Raw genomic sequence first — 12,239 nt, forward strand, 5'->3', positions numbered from 1 at the left:
CCACCTTTTTGGTCTCTCAATTTTCTCTCTTCTCCCGCATCTCTCTCCATCCCCTTCTTGTTCTAGATTTTTTTCTTTTCTTTTGGCTTCCAAATTTCAATTCTTGATCTCTCTTTCAATACTTAGTATTTTTGAGTGCCGTTTGCGGCAAACTGAAGCTCACGACTAGATCTACAAGTTGATCGGAGCAATTTCTAGTTTGGTGCACTATTTAATTTTTGAGATCTAGGGCACAAATTGAGGTTTTTTACTTGATTTGACGTAGGGGTCTCTACTACATGTTTTCTTATACTTTTGTGAGTGAAATTTCTACAAATTGTTGATTTGCATGCTTAATTGGCTTGAATTCTTGCTAGTTACTTATATGTTGCACATAGAAAATATGAGATTATGTGTTAGTTGTCAAATTGTGTGATAGCATGCACTTGTGAAATGGAAATTTCTCTTTATAATCTTAATATGCTAAATTAATGTTGAATGAAAGCATAAGGTACTTGTTTTAGAAATTTAACTTGCAAGCATGTGTGATGTTCTATAGTGGGATTAACAATTAGAAGCATGAGGCATTCATGCATCCATTGGAAAAGGAAAAAGGGAAAAATGTTTTAAAAGCAAGTGAAAGGATTTTGGGAAAATTGTTTTGAAAAGTGTTGCGAAAATTGAACGCCTATGAGGCACCTAGTGGTCCGTGTTGTTAGTGTAATCTAGAAGGGAGTATGGTTGAGCTAACTAGGCTGGATGCGACACCTTGGAGGTGCCTTATGGTCGTGGATAGTTAGTCAACCCTCCATTCGTAACGCCTTGGAAGTGCTTTGGGTCGGATTACACTAACGGTTTGGAAGTTCAAACGGAAATGTTTCAGAAATGGGGAGCGACATGAGCATGGCATTGCATTTCATCGGCATACATGGCGTATTTGTGACTTGGATGACGTTTGTGTTTATACTGGATATTATGGTTATGGTTTGCATCCCCGGTATAGCGTTCTCTTGTTTTCTATTCTACACGTGGATTCACGAGGTTATAAGAGGTGTGTCTTAGACACTTCTTATTGAGCTTTATGATCACCCCTTTATTATTAACATTTTTCAGGTTTGGGCAAAAAAACGGCAGATGACAATCCACCACTTGTTTAGTCGGGTTGATGGACTTGGGCTTTTGTACTCGATATGCATTTTACTCATATTTGTTGTATATAATATTGAGGAACATTTGGTATCACCTACATGGTCGGAGATGTTCTTGAGACCATTCATTTGCAATTAGAGGCCTCATTATGATTTCAATATCCATGTAAGGCCTTAAGGCCATAATTTTAATGTATGACGTTTTTGTTTGAATTTAATGATATATTGGACCCATGTATGGCCATATTTGATTTCATTACCATTTAATTATGTTAGTTCCACCATTAAATGGATGATTTGGGACAGGTTTAGGCTTTGAATAAGGTTACCAAAGGACCAAAGTTGTGCCAAGGTGAATAAAATCATAATTTTAGGCAGTTTGGGGCATTTTGGAGGTTCAAGGCATCTTGAACCGGTTCAGCCCAATTGAACCGGTTCAAAAAGGGATCTTTGATTCGAGAATAGGCATACTATCCATCTTGAACCGATTCAAGACCATTGAATAGGTTCAAGTCCCCCAGTGCACTATTTTGTCTTCTATAGTTTGACAGCTTTGATCACCAGACTTTGGACGGTCATAACTTCTTCGTTCCTGACCCAAATAAGGTCATTCTTGAGTCCATTTTCAAGAATTTTTTGTTGGATTTCCAATGAGACCAACCTCATCCTCAAATTCCATCCATGTTAAGAGTTATTATCATTTTAGTGGGATTGTGTCGAAAATTTTCTTAAATCGTGTAAGGGTACTTTTGGGAATTTTTATCCGGCGACCGTGGAACCTCACTGAGCATCATGGAATGACTAAAATAGTTGTTTTAGACCTCATTTGACTACTTTAAGGATGGGTTATCCTTTTATATTGTAAAAAGACCATTTTACCCCTAGTATGTTCTCGGGTTCTGGTTAGCGATCCGGACCCCTGATTTGAGTCATTACAAAATGGTATCAGAGCTTTAGGTTCGAAAACCTAAGGACAACGGGTAGGGTTGACCTAAGTGGGACTTCAGTTGATTTGGAAGTAAACTGTTAAGCTGTTTAATGTTTTGAGAAGCATGTTTACTTGTTACTTGTGTACGTGTTCACAAATTTGAAGGCATGCCTATTTGCTAAGTGCTTATGTGCTTAAATGTTAAAATTTATGTTACATAGCCATGCATGTGAAGTAGTTATATGATCCAACTATGAAGATGAATTGGGAATGTATTTAAAAGCACGTTATACTTGATAAGATGGCAAGTTGTGAGCACGGATTGTGCAAGTGTATAGTATATGAAATGATGATGAGGATGAAAAGGATATTTAATTTCACATAATAATTTAATGGACTTATTGTTTAAAAATTATGTGATAGGACAAGGTCGTGTCAAGGATTATGCTTCGGTTATTGTGAATGTATATATATAAGTATGTCTTGTGTATATACCTATTTTCTTATGTGTATACACTGTCGAGCATGGGATGGTTGTGTGAGTTTTGACTTGAGTAGGTGAGGAGCTCGGTTGCTCTAGGATTGTTTGGATGCCAGTTCTCATCGAACGAATTGCTTGGTCCCTTAGCTCGTGGATTGAGCTATTTGGTGTGTAGTCGTTTAGATTTCCTTGTTGCATTTGTGTGGTGCTTAGAGCACGACTTTTGAACGGGTTTATATTTCATGGCATGGTGGATGTGTTGTGTGTGAGTCTCATGCATCGATGGATGGGTTCTTGTGATCATGGAGGTCAGGTGTGTGTGAGGGTTTCGGTACGACCTTAGGAGGTTAGTGTTTGTGACTTGGGTCACGGTTTGGTACAGAGGTTCTTTTCAAACCAGTTGTAGTAGGAGTGACTGAGGTTGTCTAAGTCACGAATGTAATTTATGGGCTGTAGATATATATTACGGGTGTCCTGGTATGGTCTAAGGAGCGTGTTGTGGTTAATTGACTCTCAGTGAGTTGATTTCATAGCTCGGTGGATGAGTAGGGTTGTAGGTTGTATCGGTTGTCGAGAGAGCCTTGAGGTGGTGTATAGTGGTTAGTTTTAGCTGTGTAGTGCAGGGTTGCACGATAGGGCAGGTTGTATGAGGTCATTGAAGTGTTTAGTTGTTTGTGAATAAGGTGATTGATGGTAGGTACTGTGTTATCAAATGGACTGTGTTCTAGGATTTGAAAGCTGTGGACTGGAGTTGAATTTTATGTTGCGTCTGAAGTATGAAAAGGTAGTATTTATTGTTTGAAGATTTAAAAAGGTAGACTGGTAACAAGAATGATTTGGGATGAGGTTGATCTTGTAGGTTTAGTTGGTAGCCCCATTCAACTTTTGTCGGGGCCAAGGGTGTTCTGAGGAACGGGAATGATGAGAAGTAGTGATGTTGAACCTAGTACGTGAAGTTTCATTGTTTAGGCATGTAGATTGCCTTAGGAATAGTGATTCAAGTAGCTGGATAAGCATTGGTGACTAATTGCATCATTGATGGTTTTAAGGAGACAATTAGGTGTTGAACATTCTAGGTTTTGAGCCATTTTGTTTTGAGGATTTGTTGGCATGGCATTGCCGTATGGAGGTTCTTTTCTAGTGGAATGTAGTGGTCGTTATGGGGAGTATTGAGGATGATAGTTATTTTCTTGTTATAGTGGTATCATCTTAAGGATGTTTGAGGGAGAATCCCTTAGTAATGGCTTAATGGTACGGTGGGATGATAGGTTTGAACTATTGTTAGAATGAGTGGTAGTAGAGGTGATATGGTGTTATGGTGTGATGTTTAGTATTGATGAGCTTAATGGTTTGAGGTATGATCCAAATGTGGTTTAGAGATTGTAAGTTGTTTATTGCGTATTATCAGGTAGGTGAAGGGGTTGTGCATCAGTCGAGGTAATGGTGAGCAACTTAGTTTTTAGAGCCAATAAGAGTGGTGTTGTCAAGTAGGCATCTTTTCCTTTTAAAAAGTCAGTGGGTTATTGTGACTGAGGTTACGGGTCTTATGCGCAGTGTGATCGAGACAATGCTGTCTGGGTAGGTAGAGATGTAATGGACAGTAAAGTGTTATTTTATGGCATAGAGGTTGTCGGTTGGGAGTGATTGATTCTAGGTAGAACGGGATGTGGAGTCTGAAGGGCTGTAATTGTTTCTTAAGTCAGTATAACGTGAGCGTCGGTGCCCTTACCTAATTGGTTTTGGTTAGCAAGGGTATCGCGGTGTATCGTATGTGAGATTTCTATATTGATAGAGTGTAACGGTCCGTTAGTGGCGAGATTGCCTGGAATCGAGATCGTAGTCCCTTATATGTTTTCAATTGGTTCTTCTCTTTGTGTGTAGGAAGTTCATTTCATCTCAGGTGAGGTTGGGTGTCTATGGTTGGACGATTGGTGCGTAACGTGTGATAGGGTGTTTAGTTCATTCAGGTGCTAGTTGTCAGTCTCTTGTGAGAGCGGGGATCATTACCATTTTTCCATTTGTTCTAATCCTGGCAAAGACTTCGTTCATCATAAGTCTTATTCTCCTTTTAGGAGTTGTGTGCGTCTGCAGATGGACAAACCTGTATGTAAGTTGTTGTGTTATTAGAGTTCACCAGTAAAGGTTTGGTTAATTCCACAGAGGGAGGTGGAGTCTTTGGTTTTGTGGTGCTTGTTCTGAAAGTGTTCTTGATGGGTGGTGTGTGAGGCATGATTTGCCGATTAGGGATGGTATGTTCCCGGTGTTTAGTACTAGCGGTGATGACTAGAGAATGTGTCGTGAACGGCAGTTTGAGGATGGTTAGGTGATGTGATGTAAGTCATGTACTCGGGTGTTTTGTTGATGTCTGGTTTGAACAGTGTCTTAAGGATAAATGTTGGTGTTCTTTGAGTACTGAGTAGCTAGAAAGTGAATGTGTGATTCTATTGAGGAATAATAGGAACGATTGACTTTGGTTTTGAGGTTTCGAGACGATCATATTATGCGTTTTGAAGAAATAAGAATTGAATTAAATGATGTTATGATGTTGACTACCTGTTATAGGTAATATAAGGTGACTGGAAAGCTTTTAGGTTGATTGATGATTGTGGTGTTGGCGCTATGTTACTTTTAGTTTGTTATGATTAAGGTATAATTGGGATTTTTAGAGTATGTATGTGACTATATAACCGTTGAGGTTATGTAAGGCGATAGATTGATTAGAGAATGGATCTCGTGGTTGTTTTATGGACTGTGTTTGAGGTTTGGACCTAAGGACATGAACGATATTTATGTCAAGGTCGGATTGAGGATGAGAATGGCCTGGCCAACTATTTCTCTTGAATCAATCCCTTTTTAACACGATGTCGGGTCAAAGGTCAATGATTGTTTCAAGTTATCATAAATAGTGAAAAGTATGGTGTTGGGTGTTGTGTCAGTGTGATGGTGTGGATTTAGGAGGTTGTCTCGGGTGACGAGGTATGTTAGGTGGGACCAAGTGTCCAATCCACCTGATTATTAAAGATCTTGTTTTGAGAATTTGAGTTATGGGCACAGGATAATACGCTTTATTGGTTTGGAGACTCATGATTGTATGATTGTTAGATTCATCATTTAGTTATCTCAAGGTTGATTAGTATAATAATTGCCGGTTGGTGTGGTTAGTGGTCGTTGTATGATTATGCAGTCGTATAGCCGTATATTGGATGGCAAGTGTTGGTCTGACTGAGAGGTGTAGATCTGAGTTTGAGTCCGATTATGTGGTGGATAGTACTCCTTGTCTGGGACTTGTGTGTCCTTTAAAGGGATGGGTTGAGATAGGATGATGTCATGTTCAGGGGTCTTATGACCATTCTTCTTTCAAGTCTTGTGTAACAGTGTAGCGGGGACCAGTGTTGGTTTTAAGACGAGTGTAGAATTCAGCGGGTTTTGTGTATGATGTTGTGAGTGATGAGTACCCTTATAGGGTGGTGATCATTGGGTTTTCTAGCAACATTGTGTAATTGCCTATTGACATCGGGTGTCAAAGGCAATAAGGTTGTTAGGTCCTTAGCTCTGCGGTTTTGTGTGGTATTCTCGGAAGGTGTGTGGTTGTGGCCTCATTCTTTAAGGAGGGTAGATTTCGAGGACGAAATCTTTTAAGGAGGGTAGATTGTAATGATTCCAATTTTCATCATTTTTCATTTTTTTAGAATTTTTTGATTTTTCGAGGGTATTTTCGTCCTTCCTCGTTTTTACGTGCCGGACACCATGGAGTGTGCCTATTATGTCCGGGAGTTGATTGGAGCATTTCATTGAGTTCAGGGCTCTTTGAAATGCAAGGGTGGTCATTCTGGCATTTTCAGTTTTTCGGGCCAAACGGTTCCGTGAGGAACCCACTACCGGAATTGTTGCACACGGGGATTTTGGTTGGGTTCATTTGCATCATATTTATTTTATTCAATGTGTTAAATGTGGTTATTGTATAGTTGGTGCATATATATATATATATATATATATATATATAGGGTGAGAATTAAATAGAAAAAAAAAAGGAAAATAAAAGAAAAATAAAGTGGGACCCACCACCCCCCTTAAAGGGGTTAGAGACCACCTTTTTAGTCTCTCATTTTTCTCTCTTCTCCTGCATCTCTCTCCCTCCCCTTCTTGTTCTAGATTTTTTCTTTTCTTTTGGGTTCCAAATTTCAATTCTTGATCTCTCTTTCGATACTTGGTATTTTTTAGTGCCGTTTGTGGCAAACTGAAGCTCACGACGAGATTTACAAGTTGATCGGAGCAATTTCTAGGTTGGCACTCTTTGGTTTTCAAGATCTAGGGCACAAATTGGGGCTTTTTACTTGATTTGAGGTTGGGGTCTCTAATACATGTTTTCTTATGCTTTTGTGAGTTAAATTTCTACAAATTGTTGATTTGCATACTTAATTGGCTTGAATTCTTGCTAATTACTTATGTGTTGCATATAGGAAATATCATATTATCTGTTAGTTGTCAAATTGTGTGATAGCATGCACTTGTGAAATGGAAATTTCTCTTTATAAGCTTAATATGCTAAATTAATGTTGAATGAAAGCATGAGGTACTTGTTTTAGAAATTTAATTTGTAAGCATGTATGATGTTCTATAGTGAGATTAACAATTAGAAGCATGAGGCATTCATGATCCATTGGGAAAGGAAAAGGGAAAAATGTTTTAAAAGCAAGTGAAAGGATTTTTGGGAAAATTGTTTTGAAAAGTATTGCGAAAACCGGACACCTAGGAGGTGCCTTGTGATCGTGGATAGTTAATCAACCCTTCATTCGTGACGCCTTGGAGGTGCCTTTGGTCGGATTATACTAACAGTTTGGAAGTTGAAACGGAAATGTTTCAGAAATGGGGAGCGACATGAGCACGGCATTGCATTTCATCGGCAGACATGGCGTATTTGTGACTTGGATGACGTTTGTGTTTATACTGGATATTACAGTTATGGTTTGCATCCCCGGTATAATATGATCCCGTTCTCTTGTTTTCTATTCTATACGTGGATTTATGGGGTCATAAGAGGTGTGTCTTAAACACTTCCTACTGAGCTTTATGCACACCCCTTTATTATTAACATTTTTTAGGTTTGGACAAAGAAATGGCGGATGACAATCCACCACCTGTTTAGTCGGGTTGATGGACTTGGGCTTTTGTACTCAATATGCATTTTACTCTTATTTGTTGTATATAATATTAAGGAACATTTGGTATCACCTACATGGTCGGAAATGGTCTTGAGACCATTCATTTGCAATTAGAGGCCTCATTATGATTTCAATATCCATGTAAGGCCTTAAGGCTATAATTTTAAATGTATGACGTTTTTGTTTAAATTTAATGATATATTGGACCCATGTATGGCCATATTTGATTTCATTACCATTTAAATGTGTTAGTTCCACCATTAAATGGATGATTTAGGATAGGTTTAGGCTTTGAGTAAGGTTACCAAAGGACCAAAGTTGTGCCAAGGTGAACAAAATCACAATTTTAGGCGGTTTGGGGCATTTTGGAGGTTCTGGGCATCTTGAACCGGTTCAGCCCCATTGAACCGGTTCAAGAGGGGATCTTTGGTTCGAGAATGGGCATACTGCCCATCTGGAACCGGTTCAAGTCCCCCAGTGCACAATTTTGTCTTCTACAGTTTGACAACTTTTATCACCAGACTTCAGATGGTCATAACTTCTTCGTTCCGGACCCAAATAGGGTCATTCTTAAGTCCATTTTCAAGAATTTTGAGTTGGCTTTCCAATGAGACTAACCTTATCCTTAAATTCCATCCATGTTAAGAGTTATGATCATTTTAGTGGGACAGTGTCAGAAATTTCTTTGAATCGGGTGAGGGTACTTTTGGGAATTTGTATCCGGCGACCGTGGAACCTCACCAAGCATCATGGAATGACTAGAATAGTTTTTTTAGACCTCATTTTACTACTTTAAGGATGGGTTATCCTTTTATATTGTAAAAAGACCATTTTACCACTAGTATGTCCTCGGGTTCGGGTAAGGACCCGGTTAGTGATCTGGACCCCTGGTTTGGTTTGTTACACATAGTCACACAAACATTTACTAAATAATCATGCATGAAATAAAATAAACCCAAAACACAATCCCTGTGCTCAACAACTTCCGTAACGGGTCCCACCTGGGAGCTCTTGACCCGAAAAATAGAAAAATGTCGAAATGACAACCAATGCATTTTCAAAAGTTCTGAACTCAAGGAAATATCCCAATCAACTCTTACCACTCACCCGGCACACCCCACAGTATTCGGCACGTAAAACGAGACGGAATGAAAATAATTCAGAAAAATCAAAAAAACCCAGAAAGTGAAAAATAGGAAAAATCAGGATCATTACAGGCTCTTTATTTATTTATTTATTTTTATTTTCTTTACTATTTCCTTTTATATGTAGTTTATTTTTATTGTAAAAAATATATTTATGATTTATGATTTTGATTATTTTATTTTTATTTTCAAATAAATATGTATGATTTATATTTCTTTGTCTTTTGAAATTTTTTTTAAAAAAATTTGTGAACAAATATTTTAGAAATTTTTTGTAAAAAAATAATACTGTTAGAAATGGTCTCTTTTTTTTTTTTTTTTTTACTATTTCCTTTTATATGTAATTTAAGTTATACTTTTAATGACTTTTATACCTTGAAAATTCAAGTGGGGTATAGTAGGATAATCTTAATAAGAAATCACCTATATGAGTGTGAAGTGGGGTCGCTTCTATGAGAACTTCTAAGACTAAGTATTCTAGAGCACTTATGAAATACCAGGAGTTGTTCAGGGCCATATGAACACAACCATGAGAACCGACTTTGTGCGGGAAGGAACTGTGTGCTTGTTATTGTCTTGGTTTACATCAACGGCTGAACAGTTTAAGACATCATGTTCACTGGTTAGTCAGTAAATCCGATAATAATATACTAGGGAAGGTTTAAGGCCAAAAGCTACCTATCCCGATGCAGTTACTTTCCAATAGTACTCTCTCTAGTGTCTGTATCTTCTTCATTTGCAATTTACGCAAATTTCCATTCATGTGGGGGATTGTTGGAAACGGGGGCATTAAAAACATAAGCTTTGGATGAGATTTTGAATAGATTCTGCTAAGAATTGTTTGCGGATCTATAGACAAGTGCATTCCTCTCCGTAAGGAGATCAATGTGGTATATTTACTTTCTCAAACCCGTTTCCGAGTGAATGAGAAATTACCTTCAAAGTAAGGTGTTTGATAGGCTTAAATGGGTTTGTAAAATGTGAAAAATATTTGTCCCACATCGAAAAAATATTAAAACCTAAAGATACCAAGAGGACTATTTAACCCTTGGGTTCATTCCAAAGTACTCCAATTCAAAATCCTTTTCTCTAATTCTGAATTCTCTCATTTCTCTTTTTCTATAAGTGTCTATGGGTACGAACCCTTGTCTTTAGGTTCGAGTCTTAGTCAGTCACTCCTAGTCCAAGTTTAGTCAGTCACTACGAGTCAGAGTTCGAGTCAGAGAGTACTACACCGAGCCGGTTCGCCTATCATTTGGTTTGCAGTGCTACTACCGAAGGAAGTAAAAGTCGCTGTATCCTGGGAGATAGACGTCACTGAGTCCATTAGCACCATAACGGGGCAAATCTGTCTTAAAGATATAGAATCAAATTCTAACTTCAACTTATTTCCAGATTCTTTTATTTTATTTTATAAGATATTATATATACAAATTATTATTTTATAATAATAATTATATATATACACACATTATATTTATGTATAATATTTAAAAAGTAATAGTATAGTGTATGGTATATTTAAACCATATTTTGGACAACATGTCACACCACAGCTTTCAAGTGGTAATGAATGATTTCTGTTATATTTCTTAGAAGCTGTGGAGAACGTGAGCAAGTCACATTCATAATTCGGCCATTGCGGATAGACATAATTCGAAAACTGAAAGAAAATTCAAGTAAAAATTTTTGGCCATTGCGGATAGACATTGTTTGGTATATATTGAAATCATATTGTTTACTCCGTAATATATATGTATATAGTATAATTAAAATTCAAGTAGCGCGTGTGGACCGACATTGGTTGGTACATATTGTAATCATATTAATTGTTTAGTGCCTTTGGCGGTGGGTCAAATAACCCATTTAGAGCATCTCCAATGCTAAAAAGCTAAATTCGGATGCCAAATCTATATTTTGACAGTGCTACAGTGTCAAAATGCTACATTTTAGCAATTCTGCTCCAATGATGCATTTTATGCAAAATGCTATTTTTTAACACAATTACCATTCTTTTTCAACTACCATTCCCACCATTCATATTTGCATCAATAATATTAATATTAGGCACATTCCAAGTCAAGTTATAGACATTAAGAGGAAACTATAATTAAACCTAATAAAAAAGAAGCAAAAATCTAAAATGCGGCAGGTCAAAAAAGGACCAAAAAAAATAAAAAATAAAATGATCAAATTAATGTAATCAATTTTTTTTTTTTTTTCTGAATGGAGTATTTTATAAAAGAAATCAAAATAGTAGTTCAATTACAACAGGAGAAATTCTCCAATACATAAAAGAAAATGGACTAAACCCATTTCCAACCATCCTAATCTGAAACTAGGATACATTAACAAAACCAAGAAGCCCATCAAAAAATTTCAGTAGCAGCAGCTCCTGGAGCAAGCAACCAGTCAAGAAAAACCAACAAGAAGTCATTGGTGTCAAAGATACAAGCAACCAATCAAGGTATACCAACAGCAAGTCATTTGTGTCGAATATGTAAAGTGAAAAAATCTTATCTGTCAAACCACAGCACAATGTAAAACAATCTCCAATCCTGCAATGCAATCTTGTAAATGGAATGTCAAACCACAGCGCACCCTGCAACTGAACTTTAGCTTATTTCATCCGGAAAAAGCATCCCTAAAAGCATCTAAACCAATTGAGAAGAAACTCAGCACCTCCCAAATAATGCCATTTGCTGCCACTAACGCCAACTCCTGACCTTCTCCATGCAACACAGAGTTCCTTACCCTCCATATCTTCCAAAGAAATACACAGAAAACCCCTTTTAAAATTTTGGATTGAAGACACACATTCTGAACCAACTATAAAACCCAATCCACCATCTGATTTAACCTTTGAAAATGCACAACCTGAATAAAAATGAACCTAAAATTAGCACCTATCATTTGATACTGATTGATTCTCTTTGATGTTTAATGTACATTTGCTTCTTTCTTTTTGATTTAAATATTGATGTTCTTGTTTTATTTTTAATGCACATATGTTTTCCACCTTTTCTCTTGAAGAATGAGAAGTCATCAACTTTGAATTGAGTCTATATTGTCATGATAAATAAGCCCATAAATTTTTACAAATAGAACTGTGTTGAAGTTGATATATATTTTAAAACACAAACGTAAATAGTGTGGTTGAAGAGAAAGAACAGTTTGGACCTTGAAAGTATGTTATGCAGATGTAAGGTTTCTAATAGATTAGTGTTATCAAACAAAGAATGATAATGATCACATTAAAATGCATTGATTTGATTCAAAACTATTATCTAATAGATTGTATAAAATCTAATAGATTAGTGTTACTAATTGATTAATGTTATCTAATAGATTGTATAAAATCTGCTCCATATTAATCACCATGTATACAACGATATA

Source organism: Cornus florida, unplaced genomic scaffold, assembly GCF_030987335.1.
Source record: "Cornus florida cultivar Cherokee Brave unplaced genomic scaffold, ASM3098733v1 CherokeeBrave_3.0.0_Hap2_Chr04, whole genome shotgun sequence".
Classification (NCBI taxonomy): domain Eukaryota; kingdom Viridiplantae; phylum Streptophyta; class Magnoliopsida; order Cornales; family Cornaceae; genus Cornus; species Cornus florida.